The following is a 14509-nucleotide window of genomic DNA, read 5'->3' on the forward strand; positions in this document are numbered from 1 at the left end:
GTTTTATATCTTGGCTAGTCAATAAATGTTGCTACCTTACTTAGCATAGAATAAATATCTTATGCAGAGCCGTGTTCGGGTCCATTTGGGTCTATCAGCTGTAATTACATAGACCGGAGACCAGATGACAGGTCCCGGGTCAGGTCTCTGTTATTTGGGATCGGGTGGACCCGTGAAAAACTCGGGGGGTCACGTTATTGGAGTTTCTAATTTCTTCTACAGTAGGTGGCAGTAATTTACCAGTAGATGGAATAAGTATCTCCACATCCGAAAATGAAGAAGAGAAGGTGTCACGCTTAGTACACCTCTCAAAGATACCGGTTCCTTCTGCTAGTTGTACTCTCACACACTGTGCCTCTTTAGCCAACTGAAGAGAAAATACCCCGACACCGATTACTCCCTACGACATAATTTTATGACCGAATTAATATCAAACGTGGTCAGTTTCGTTTTTAATTAAAAACATCCCACAGTGGCTCGCTAGCTAGGCTAGCTACTCCTGTATTAGCAGCAGCAGCACTTGGCTAGCTAGCTAGCTGCTTGAATTATTGTTACTTGTTGTTGTTGCAGTCACATCTCAAACAAATCACAGATGTAGAACAAGCTCTTCAAGGGTAAGTGTTGCAATAGCTGTGGCTATCTAAATTATACTCCTGCTTTTGATGGCCATGAATAATAAAAAAGGGCGTAATGTCATAAAAATAAGGTACCTTAGCTAGTTAGCCAATTTTTTTTTTTTATATATTTTTTAGCTTTTATCACGTATTAGCTGGATTGGGGTGTCGTTGGTGACGATGACAACGAACTGTTTAATCAAGTCGACAGTTTGCTAACAGTTTGCTAGTGAACATAACGTTAGCTAGCCATCAATCAAAGGCAATGATTGCCTTGAGATTATCGGATGATCCCATGCTATTGTCACACTGACGATTAGCTAACGTTACCTCAATCACAAATGTTATCTCTAACCTAGTCAGTACAGTTAGCTAACGTTGCAAATTCAACTCCACCAGAGACAGGCTAACGTTAGCAACTGCTGGTAGCTAGCTAGCTAACCATATGCTGCACCTGCCAGTTGTTAGCTAACAAGCAAGCTAGTTATGCTAACTAACATAGTTAGCTAACTAGCTACCCAGAAACATGATGTTAATGTTAGCAAACAAGTTAGTCATTCAAAGCAACTTGCTAGCAACATTTGAAAGGTTTTGTTTGACTAGTTGACCAAATTTGTAAGGTAAGCTCGCTAACTTCGGATAATTAACGTTAGTTGTTTGCACTTTGAATAACTCGGCTAATTTGCTAGCTAACAATGATATTGTTAAGGACTGTCAAGGAGATGGCTTGGTTTTAGCTTCTAGACAAGTCTCTTTCGCTTGCAAACTGTTCGTGAAATCTGTGAATTCAGATACTGAGCCATCATTTAAATACAATAGATGCTTCAGGATAAGAGTTGGTATCTAACTAGCTTACTAGTTAGCAAATACATATTTGTTGCGCAAACAATGCGTTAATAAATTACAACTTATTATTTCCTGAACAGCAGCAGTGTTGTCAAAAGAATAATTCAAACTCAACCTGTTGTTTTTAAATTCTTTGATGTTTGTCCTGTATGTTGCTATAATTTGGCAAGTTAAGTATCATTGTTATGGGTTTGATTGCGGCCAGGTCGCAATTGTAAATGAGAACTGGTTCTCAACTTGCCTACCTGGTTAAATGAAGGTAAAAAAATAAATACATTTTCAAGCTGTTCTGCATATGTGTAGCTTACTGTTCTCAACATATGGATCAAAGTAACTTTTTTTGCAACTGGATGTCTGTTACTCTACTGTACTATGAGTTTTTACAACCTGAGTATTGGATCTTCATACTGTCATACTGAGGACACTGTATTGATTTGCCTGCCAATTTATTTTAGCACTGTCTCCCAGTGCTCTCAGAGTACAGTGATTGTGAAACCACTGCTACTCAGTTGCCATAGCATATAAGACTGATGGAGATTTCACCACAAGCAGTGAATGATAATGGGGTACTGTCTGGGACCATTCTGTTCAGTAGAACACACATACACACACACACACACATCAAATAGGCATACGATGTACTGTCTACCGTTGCACAAGGCATTTTCTTGGGTTAGCTTGGATGGCTGCTGACAGAATAGGGAGTTATCTGACGAGTGTCAATGTCTGGAGAGAAGAACACTTTACATTCACCCAAGAGAGTCATTTGGAAATGTTTAAGGTTTGATTTAAGCAGGGAATGGCAGCTGGGAGAGTAGGGAATGATGTGCAGTGTACATCTGGAAGTCTTTTCCTATGAAGTGTGTGTCAGACTGACTGAGTGATGTAAGGATCCCTTGTGAGTGCCTGGTTGCCTAAGTCTCCACTGTGCTGCTGTGGCACATCTTTGTTGGTTTATTTGTCAATAGGCAGGATGGATGGATGGATGGGGGGGGGGGGGGGGATTCAGTCAGTGTTTATATGTTGCATTCGTATGCAGCCAGGCAGTGTGTGTGTGTGTTCTTTGCCTAGATCTCTCTTCAGAAACATCTCCTCAGCACCTAGTCTACAGTGAGTTAGAGAGTTGCAGTGAAAGAGGTCATCATATATCCTCTAGAGTTGGGCATGTATCCAGATTTTCATACCGTTTCTGTACCATACCATGGTATACTGTATTGCCGAAAGTGCACACAAGGGGGCGCTAATTCAAATAAATAAAAAATCAACACACAAAACAATTTTGGCAACGGGGATATTGATCCGGGAGGGGATTGAATGTCTTGGCTGTAATCAAGAAGCTTGATGCTGGTGTCCAGCCAATGAGGTAGCAAACCAAATACATAGCTGGATCCCCGGTGTCCAGCCAATGAGGTAGCAAACCAAATACATAGCTGGATCCATGAATTACCCCAGTATACCGTATAAACGGTATAACGCCTAATATCCAATAATAATAATAATAATATCCAATAATAATTAATAATAATAATAATAATAATTAATAATAATAATAATATCCAATAATAATAATATCCAATAATAATAATATTCAATAATAATAATAATAATAATATCCAATAATAATAATAATAATATCCAATAATAATAATATTAAATAATAATAATAATAATAATATCCAATAATAATAATAATAATAATATCCAATAATAATAATATTCAATAATAATAATAATAATAATATCCAATAATAATAATAATAATATCCAATAATAATAATATTCAATAATAATAATAATAATAATATCCAATAATAATAATATTCAATAATAATAATAATAATAATATCCAATAATAATAATATAATAATAATAATATTCAATAATAATAATATCCAATAATAATAATAATATAATAATAATAATATTCAATAATAATAATATCCAATAATAATAATAATATCCAATAATAATAATATAATAATAATAATATTCAATAATAATAATATCCAATAATAATAATATAATAATAATATCCAATAATAATAATAATAATAATAATAATAATAACTGTGGTGGTATGTTTTGAAATTGAAGGAGTCCTTTTATTAACTTTTTTTTTTTACATTTCTACTTCGTTTTCTTCTTTGTGATTTGAGGAATCCCTGTACTTTGACAACTGGTTATAAAAAGTCCTTCATGTTACATTCAGGTTCCATTTGATTAGTGGGCTATTTCTCCATTGAAACGTTGTCGTTGTAACGTAATGAAGTAAGATGATACAGGTTAGTGATTGGGTGTGTGTGTGTGTGTGTGTGTGTGTGTGTGTGTGTGTGGGGGGGGGGGGGGATACAGTTACTTAACAGGATATTATTTCTGCGCTAGTTTGCTGTACTCCAGTATTTTTTCCCTTTATAGCATGTTCTCCATCTTTTTAAATAGGCAGTAAATTATTTTTTTGGGGCTCTTTATTTCCATGACTAATTAAAATGTGTGTCCTCATGGCTCTCTCTCTCCTCTCTCTGCAAAAGACACACGGTGAGCATTATGTTTGGAACGTTGCATATCGTATCGGCACCTACGTATCGTGATAATATCGTATCGTGAGGTTCCTGGTAATTCCCAGCCCTAGTTAATGCATCAGAGGATCGCCTGCATAAAATTTCAGTGCTAGGTTTCTTAGATGGCTTATTTATTATCCGTGAGCTGTGCCATGGCCAGCTTCTATCACCAGTCATACACTATCTGTGCTTCAGAGGGACTACCTCTACACACAAGACTGCACTTGATATTTTAAGGACGGGTCTGATCTGTCTTAATAATCTATTTTTGTTTCCTTTTTTTTTCGCCCTCTGTGTCTAGTGTTTTGATATCTATTTCATTGTTATCTGCCTGGTAACATTGTTACCTTGTAGGACAATGTTCCTTTGTCCAGAGAATGTTCAGTGTTCCCTCAAAGTGCTCTTGATGGGGCCATTCATGTGCTGAACATTCATTAAAAAGAACCATCTGTCAGCCCTTACTGACAGGCAGGCAGGCAGCATGTGATGCTCTCACAACAATTCAAGCAGGCTTCTCTCTCTCTCTCTATCTGTCTGTCTGTTTCCTCTGTCTGTTTCCTCTGTCTGTTTCCTCTGTCTGTTTCCTCTGTCTGTTTCCTCTGTCTGTTTCCTCTGTCTGTCTGTTTCCTCTGTCTGTCTGTTTCCTCTGTCTGTCTGTTTCCTCTGTCTGTCTGTTTCCTCTGTCTGTCTGTTTCCTCTGTCTGTCTGTTTCCTCTGTCTGTCTGTTTCGTCTGTCTGTCTGTTTCGTCTGTCTGTCTGTTTCGTCTGTCTGTCTGTTTCCTCTGTCTGTTTCGTCTGTCTGTCTGTTTCCTCTGTCTGTTTTGTCTGTCTGTTTCCTCTGTCTGTCTGTCTGTCTGTCTGTTTCCTCTGTCTGTTTCCTCTGTCTGTCTGTCTGTCTGTCTGTCTGTTTCCTCTGTCTGTTTCCTCTGTCTGTCTGTCTGTCTGTTTCCTCTGTCTCTGTCTGTCTGTTTCCTCTGTCTGTCTGTCTGTCTGTCTGTTTCCTCTGTCTGTCTTTCTCATTGTTCTCCTCAAAATATGTTTTTCCTGTGTCGAGTGCCAACAACCAGAGTAATTGGCTGTTGCAGTGCTTCTCATGTGGTGTTTTAAGATATTGGGCTGACACACAGGCCGCGGCACACTGGCAGGAATGAGACCAAGAAAGTGAGACACACAGACATTCTCTCTCTCTCATTTTTCTACTCCAGCCAGACAGCACTGACATGGTGAATACATAATCTGTAGCCTGTCAGCTACCCTTCACCTCTCATAACATGAGATCACAGACGAGGCGAGGCGAGGCATGCTGGCTCTAGATGGATCATCCTATCTCGTCTTTGTTTGACAAAGCACCGCTGTTGTGTTGCACTACTATGGCTATCAGATACTATCAGCACTATTCTACCCATGTTAACAATTCAGGAACCTCTTTACCAACAAAGAGGTTGTGTTTGGCGTGTGGTACAAGATGATGGAATCTGTTTGGCTATTTTTCTCTCCCAGAAAGCCCACTAAGGATCTTCTTATCTTTTCCAGGGTTTTTCCTAGCTTGTTTTTTGCAGTGATACCGATCAGTCTACCAATGTGGGCTAGTGCATTACTGTAATAACTAGTTGGTATCTGAAAGGCTACATGCCTAAATCCCAATGTATGCTATGCTGACAGTTATCAGGAATTTGGGCTATTGTTTTGTTTGATCAACAAATCTCTCAGTAAACGGGTGTTTTTTTCCATTCAATGTGCCGTTTTGCCTCTTGAGTCAAAAGAAGAGTTGAACCCGGAGGATTGGTGAGCACAGCCAGGCGAGAGGAACCGCTGTTTTGTACCAGAGCTGATTTAAAAAAAAACGGAGATTGCCACATGCAATGACACAGCGTGACACTAGGCACTAGTGGTGCAGTTAACACACTCAGCACAATGAACACTGGTGTCTTAGAATTCACCGCCTGCAGGGCCTGGAATAACAAATCATAGGCCCCGGGGACTGTTGATTGATTTCATTCCATTATATGCCTATTGTTACTGTACAATATGTGTTGTTGACCGTGATAAAGGAATGGGATCAGAGGCAGTCCATACGTTTGGAGAACCTGATTTCCACTGTAACAATGCACCTTTATAATGAAGCATTCTGTGCATCATCACATTTGCAGACCTATGTAAGAGAGCCTACTATTTTTAATGGGGTGAGTAGATACTACCCTCTACTGTAGTGTAGTCTGGGACACTAGAATGATGAGGAGGACTTCCCCTCTATTGTAGTGTAGTCTGGGACACTAGAATGATGAGGAGGACTTCCCCTCTATTGTAGTGTAGTCTGGGACACTAGAATGATGAGGAGGACTTCCCCTCTATTGTAGTGTAGTCTGGGACACTAGAATGATGAGGAGGACTTCCCCTCTATTGTAGTGTAGTCTGGGACACTAGAATGATGAGGAGGACTTCCCCTCTATTGTAGTGTAGTCTGGGACACTAGAATGATGAGGAGGACTTCCCCTCTATTGTAGTGTAGTCTGGGACACTAGAATGATGAGGAGGACTTCCCCTCTATTGTAGTGTAGTCTGGGACACTAGAATGATGAGGAGGACTTCCCCTCTATTGTAGTGTAGTCTGGGACACTAGAATGATGAGGAGGACTTCCCCTCTATTGTAGTGTAGTCTGGGACACTAGAATGATGAGGAGGACTTCCCCTCTATTGTAGTGTAGTCTGGGACACTAGAATGATGAGGACGACTTCCCCTCTATTGTAGTGTAGTCTGGGACACTAGAATGATCAGGGCTTCCCCTCTATTGTAGTGTAGTCTGGGACACTAGAATGATCAGGGCTTCTACTCTACTGTAGTGTAGTCTGGGACACTAGAATGATCAGGGCTTCTACTCTACTGTAGTGTAGTCTGGGACACTAGAATGATCAGGGCTTCCCCTCTATTGTAGTGTAGTCTGGGACACTAGAATGATGAGGACTTCCCCTCTATTGTAGTGTAGTCTGGGACACTAGAATGATGAGGAGAACTTCCCCTCTATTGTAGTGTAGTCTGGGACACTAGAATGATGAGGAGGACTTCCCCTCTACTGTAGTGTAGTCTGGGACACTAGAATGATGAGGAGGACTTCCCCTCTACTTTAATGTAGTCTGGGACACTAGAATGATGAGGAGGACTTCCCCTCTACTGTAGTGTAGTCTGGGACACTAGAATGATGAGGAGGGCTTCCCCTCTACTGTAGTGTAGTCTGGGACACTAGAATGATGAGGAGGACTTCCCCTATACTGTAGTGTAGTCTGGGGCACTAGAATGATGAGGAGGACTTCCCCTCTACTGTAGTGTAGTCTGGGACACTAGAATGATGAGGAGGACTTCCCCTCTACTGTAGTGTAGTCTGGGACACTAGAATGATGAGGAGGACTTCCCCTCTACTGTAGTGTAGTCTGGGACACTAGAATGATGAGGGCTTCTACTCTACTGTAGTGTAGTCTGGGACACTAGAATGATGAGGGCTTCCCCTCTACTGTAGTATAGTCTGGGACACTAGAATGATGAGAGGAAAAACAACTATTTTACTAGAAAACATTGTCGCTCCTCGCTGCTACTCGTGCCACTGCCTGCCAGCAGCGTAATTCTCTGAGTAAAAGGCATTGTGTTGTGTTAAACACCGCTCTGTCAAGCCTTTGACTTTGTAATAGCCAGCTCTTTCATTACCCGTGTAAGAGGGGGGGAGAAGTGAATTTCTTTGAACTCTTCCCAATATAGTGCACTACTTTCGACCAGAGCCCTCGTGCACTACTTTCGACCAGAGCCCTTGTGCACTACATAGGGAATAGGGTACCAGTAGGACCACATACTGTGTGCAGCTCTGTGGATAATGGAGGTCAGGTTAAGTCATTATTGACTTATTCACACACACACACACACACACGCCGAGCTCTCACAGACAGACACACAGACACACACACCGATCTCTCTCACACTCACACACACCGATCTCTCTCACACTCACACACACCGATCTCTCTCACACTCACACACACCGATTTCTCTCACACTCACACACACCGATTTCTCTCACACTCACACACACAGATTTCTCTCACACTCACACACACCGATCTCTCTCACACTCACACACACCGATCTCTCTCACACTCACACACACCGATCTCTCTCACACTCACACACACCGATCTCTCTCACACTCACACACACCGATCTCTCTCACACTCACACACACCGATCTCTCTCACACTCACACACACCGATCTCTCTCACACTCACACACACCGATCTCTCTCACACACACCGACCTCTCTCACACACACCGACCTCTCTCACACTCACACACACCGATCTCTCTCACACTCACACACACCGATCTCTCTCACACTCACACACACCGATCTCTCTCACACACACACACCGATCTCTCTCACACACACACACACCGATCTCTCTCACACACACACACCGATTTCTCTCTCACACACACACACCGATTTCTCTCACACTCACACACACCGATTTCTCTCACACTCACACACACCGATTTCTCTCACACTCACACACACCGATTTCTCTCATACTCACCGATCTCTCTCACACTCACACACACCGATTTCTCTCACACTCACACACACCGATTTCTCTCACACACACCGATCTCTCTCACACACACCGATCTCGCTCTCGCTCTCTCACACACACACCGCTCTCTCACACGTACACACACAAACAGATGTCTCACACACACCGATTTCTCTTCTCTCTTCTCTCTCTCTCACACACACACACCAATCTCTCACACACACACACACACATCTATCTCTCTCACACACACACACACACACACACACACCAATCTCACACACACACACACACATACACACACACCAATCTCTCACACACACACACACACACCAATCTCTCACACACACACACCAATCTCTCTCACACACACACACACCAATCTCTCTCACACACACACACACCAATCTCTCTCACACACACACACCAATCTCTCTCACACACACACACCAATCTCTCTCACACACACACACCAATCTCTCTCACACACACACACACACACACACACACACACACACACACACACACACACACACACACACACACACACACACACACCAATCTCTCTCACACACACACACACCAATCTCTCTCACACACACACACACACCAATCTCTCTCACACACACACACACACCAATCTCTCACACACACACACACACACCAATCTCTCACACACACACACACACACCAATCTCTCTCACACACACACACACACACACACACACACACACCAATCTCTCTCACACACACACACACACCAATCTCTCTCACACACACACACACACCAATCTCTCTCACACACACACACACACCAATCTCTCACACACACACACACACACCAATCTCTCACACACACACACACACACACACACACCAATCTCTCACACACACACACACACACACACACCAATCTCTCACACACACACACACACACCAATCTCTCACACACACACACACACCAATCTCACACACACACACACACACACACCAATCTCACACACACACACACACACCAATCTCACACACACACACACACACACCAATCTCTCACACACACACACCAATCTCTCACACACACACACACACACACACACATCAATCTCTCACACACACCAATCTCTCACACACACACACACACACCAATCTCTCACACACACACCAATCTCTCACACACACACACACCAATCTCTCACACACACACACACACACACACACACACACACACACACACACACATACCAATCTCTCTCACACACACACACACCAATCTCTCACACACACACACACCAATCTCTCACACCGATCTCTCACACAGACACACACTATTGCTTTTCCTCGTCTCTGGTAAATGGCTCCTCCAATGTACAGTACCAGTCGAGTGTGGACACCTTCTCACTCTGCTTCACAGAGTTCAAGTAACAGACACATCTCAACATCAACTGTTCAGAGGAGATTGTGTGAATCAGGTCTTCATGGTCCAATTGCTGAAACCACTACTAAAGGACACCAAGAAGAACAGACTTGCTTGGGACAAGAAACAAGAGCAATGGACATTAGACCAGTGGAAATCTGTTCTTTGGGACCAAATTTGAGATTTTTGGTTCCAACCGCCATGTCTTTATGAGACGCAGAGTAGGTGAATGGATGTTCTCCGCATGTGTGGTTCTCACCATGAACCATGGAGGAGGTGTGGGGGTGCTTTGCTGGTGACACTGTCAGTGATTTATTTAGAATTCAAGGCTCTCTTAATCAGCATGGCTACCACAGCATTCTGCAGCGATACGACATCTGGTTTGGGCTTTGTGGGACTATCATTTGTTTTTCAACAGGACAATGACCCAACACACCTCCAGGCTGTGTAAGGGCTATTTGACCAAGAAGGAGAGTGATGGAGTGCTGCATCAGATGACCTGGCCTCCACAATCACCTGACCTCAACCCAATTGAGATGGTTTGGGATGAGTTGGACCGTAGAGTGAAAGGAAAGCAGCCAGCAAGTGCTCAGCATATGTGGGAACTCCTTTAAAACTGTTAGAAAAGCATTCCAGGTGAAGCTGGTTGAGAATTTTTTTAAATTTTACCCTTTAACTAGGCAAGTCCGTTAAGAACAAATTTGTATTTTCAATGACGGCCTAGGAACAGTGGGTTAACTGCCTGTTCAGGGGCAGAACGACAGATTTGTACCTTGTCAGCTCGGGGATTTGAACTTGCAACCAAGAGTGTGCAAAGCTGTCATCAAGGCAAAGGATGGCTACACTTTTTTTGGTTGCTACATGATTCCATATGTGTTATTTAATAGTTTTGATGTCTTCAATATTATTGTACAATGTAGAAAATAGTAAAAATAAAATAAAACCCTTGAATGAGTCGGTTTGTCCAAACTTTTGACTGGTACTGGATGTAAATGTGGTTGGTGAAGCACAGCAGTGCTATCTAATGCATCCATTTGTAATACATCTGTCTCCTCAAGCTGTTGATGTGCAGGCAGCAATACTCGACTCAGTAAAGAGGATCACACCGCTTCCACTCTCAGACTAGGGGAAAACCTGTTGGCTCGACAGATTGCTGGGCATATCACTATCCTATCACTGAATGAAATGGAGTGCGCTTTTTTTAAAGCACTGCAACGTTTAGGCCAGAGTCTGTTTGGGCCAGAGTCTGTTTGGGCCAGGGTCTGTTTGGGCCAGGGTCTGTTTGGGCCAGGGTCTGTTTGGGCCAGGGTCTGTTTGGGCCAGGGTCTGTTTGGGCCAGGGTCTGTTTGGGCCAGGGTCTGTTTGGGCCAGGGTCTGTTGGGCCAGGGTCTGTTTGGGCCAGGGTCTGTTTGGGCCAGGGTCTGTTTATATTAGTCGGTGATGTTCTCTTTAGATATAAAGTTTTAGCATTTTAGTAATGTAGATATGTCTCTTAATCCCTGTTTTATACCTGCATGAATAAAGCTGAGCAAATGACAAGGATCCAGACTAATACATAGGGTTGACTAGCACTAGAACGAGAGGAGAAAATCCCAGTGGTTATCATATATAAATCAGACTAATACATAGGGTTGACTAGCACTAGAACGAGAGGAGAAAATCCCAGTGGTTATCATATATAAATCAGACTAATACATAGGGTTGACTAGCACTAGAACGAGAGGAGAAAATCCCAGTGGTTATCATATATAAATCAGACTAATACATAGGGTTGACTAGCACTAGAACGAGTGGAGAAACGCCCCCGTCCCCTTTCACATTAAAATCCCTGTGGTTATCATATATAAATCACGATCAAGCTGATATTGGTTTTAATACGCCAGTCGATTCATTTTTTCCCAAGAGAATGCAGTATGCTGGGCTCTATCGAGGCTATGTAGCTAGCTCCAAAGAAATAGAATTGGGCTAGTATTGGGCTTTCCACAATCTATTCATTACATTTGTGACTAGTTTTAGAAAGCACAGCTTTATTATTAAACCTGTGTAGCTGTAGCCTGGTAAATTTGTGAGAGAGGAATTCAGTCTGGGTTAACCAGGCTAATCTAGCGAGCTCCATAGAAATCAGGCTGCTAATTGGGCTTTCCCTGATCTAGTCATTCTATTTCTATGAATGATTCAGTAGCTCCTAACCACCAAGGTCGTTTTCTGCATGCAGTAGGCTAATTCTACACGGAGTCTACAAAACATTATGGCACGTTGTTGACACTCAAACCGGTGCACCTGGCACCTCCTACTATTCAAAGACACTTCAATATTTTGTCTTGCCCGTTCACCCTCTGAAGGGCACACGTACACAATCCATGTCTCAATTGTCTCAAGGCTTAAAAATCCTTCTTTAAACGGTCTCCTCCACTTCATCTACGTGGATTTAACAGGTGACATCAATAAGGGATCATATCTTTCACCTGGATTCACCTGGTCAGTGTGTCATGGTAAGAGCAGGTGTTATGGCAACAGTTTAGTGTTTTGCTTCACAACAGACTGTAGGGAACACCAGAGACCTCCCCCTCTCCACTCTGCTAGCAACCATATGGGCCATACTAATTATGCTTTTCGCCAACCATTCTCACTGATCCCACCAGGGATTTGGTTAAGTGCTGTTAGTTATATAGCTTTAATGTCACCACCAGCACCGGGCTAGCTTTCCACACACACGCACACACATACACATACACACACTAACCACTAGCTGCTCTGCTCATGGAAAACATAATGCTGCCAGAAGAGAAGACGGTCCAAGTCAACACAGTTATTGATTTGAGGAAAATGAAAGCGTCTCTTTAAGCAGTTGGTTGAATCCGATGCAGTTTGAGCTGGTGCCTCTCAGACCACTGTTTATACGACAAAACATTATCACACTGTGGATGTGTGAATTAATCGGTAACTAGTAGTGTATCTACATCGTGGCCGTTGTCTATTAGCGTACTCTGTGATTTTTAGTTTGAACCAGAAGAGGGATATTTGTATTTATCCTAGTATAATTCTTACCAATGAAGTCTACACTGAGAAACCATATTTTAATATGTTCTTTAAATTAAAGAACCCTATTTAATTCCATCTGTTCTGTGGTGCGACCGAGTGTGCGTCCCAAACGGAACCCCATTCCCTATGTAGTGCACTACTTCTGCCCACGGCTTAGGTCAAAAGTAGTGCACTTTACAGCGAAATAGGGTTCTATTTGGGACAGGGACAGAGACAATGCGTTCGATCAAAATTTTTAATTAGAAAAGCCGACGTGACATCCATGATGCTTGCTGTTACCTCGGGGGCAGAGATCTCTAGGAAATGGTTTGAAGTGCTATGTGTGACTGAGCTTAAATGCCTGTCTGTGTGTTTCTAATGCTTCTTTAGTTGTGTGTAATCATTTACGAAGGCTTAACCTGTCTGTCTCTGTCTCTCTGTCTGTCTCTCTGTGTCTCTCTGTGTCTGTCTCTGTCTGTCTCTGTCTGTCTCTGTCTGTCTCTGTCTGTCTCTGTCTGTGTGTTTCTAATGCTTCTTTAGTTGTGTGTAATCATTTACAAAGACTTAACCTGTCTGTCTCTGTCTCTGTCTCTGTCTCTGTCTCTGTCTGTCTCTAATGCTTCTTTAGTTGTGTGTAATCATTTACAAAGACTTAACCTGTCTGTCTCTCTGTGTCTGTCTCTCTGTGTCTGTCTCTCTGTCTGTCTCTGTCTGTCTCTGTCTGTGTGTTTCTAATGCTTCTTTAGTTGTGTGTAATCATTTACAAAGACTTAACCTGTCTGTCTCTGTCTCTCTGTCTCTCTGTCTGTCTCTGTCTGTCTCTAATGCTTCTTTAGTTGTTCCTAATCATTTACAAAGACTTAACCTGTCTGTCTCTAATGCTTCTTTAGTTGTTCCTAATCATTTACAAAGGCTTAACCTGTCTGTCTGTCTCTGTCTCTGTCTGTCTCTGTCTGTCTCTGTCTGTCTCTGTCTGTCTCTGTCTGTCTCTGTCTGTCTCTGTCTGTCTCTGTCTGTCTGTCTCTAATGCTTCTTTAGTTGTTCCTAATCATTTACAAAGACTTAACCTGTCTGTCTGTCTCTAATGCTTCTTTAGTTGTTCCTAATCATTTACAAAGACTTAACCTGTCTGTCTCTCTGTCTGTGTCTCTCTGTCTGTGTGTCTCTGTCTGTCTGTTTGTCTCTCTGTCTCTCGCAGGTAGCCTAGTGGTTAGAGGCAGGTAGCCTGGTGGTTAGAGGCAGGTAGCCTGGTGGTTAGAGGCAGGTAGCCTGGTGGTTAGAGGCAGGTAGCCTGGCGGTTAGAGGCAGGTAGCCTGGCGGTTAGAGGCAGGTAGCCTGGCGGTTAGAGGCAGGTAGCCTGGCGGTTAGAGGCAGGTAGCCTGGCGGTTAGAGGCAGGTAGCCTGGCGGTTAGAGGCAGGTAGCCTGGCGGTTAGAGGCAGGTAGCCTGGCGGTTAGAGGCAGGTAGCCTGGCGGTTAGAG

General features: G+C 42.7%; 1 protein-coding gene across 1 annotated transcript in view; it reads left to right on the forward strand.

The window, feature by feature from the left end:
* Positions 1-257: 257 nt before the first annotated feature.
* Positions 258-14509, forward strand: part of LOC109883993 (arginine-glutamic acid dipeptide repeats protein-like) — a 195699-nt gene continuing 181447 nt past the window's right edge. The window contains exon 1 of the mRNA XM_031794801.1: positions 258-614. The gene's annotated coding sequence lies outside the window, so the exon portion shown is untranslated. The remainder of the gene's footprint in view (positions 615-14509) is intronic.

Source organism: Oncorhynchus kisutch, linkage group LG17 (assembly GCF_002021735.2).
Source record: "Oncorhynchus kisutch isolate 150728-3 linkage group LG17, Okis_V2, whole genome shotgun sequence".
Taxonomy (NCBI): domain Eukaryota; kingdom Metazoa; phylum Chordata; class Actinopteri; order Salmoniformes; family Salmonidae; genus Oncorhynchus; species Oncorhynchus kisutch.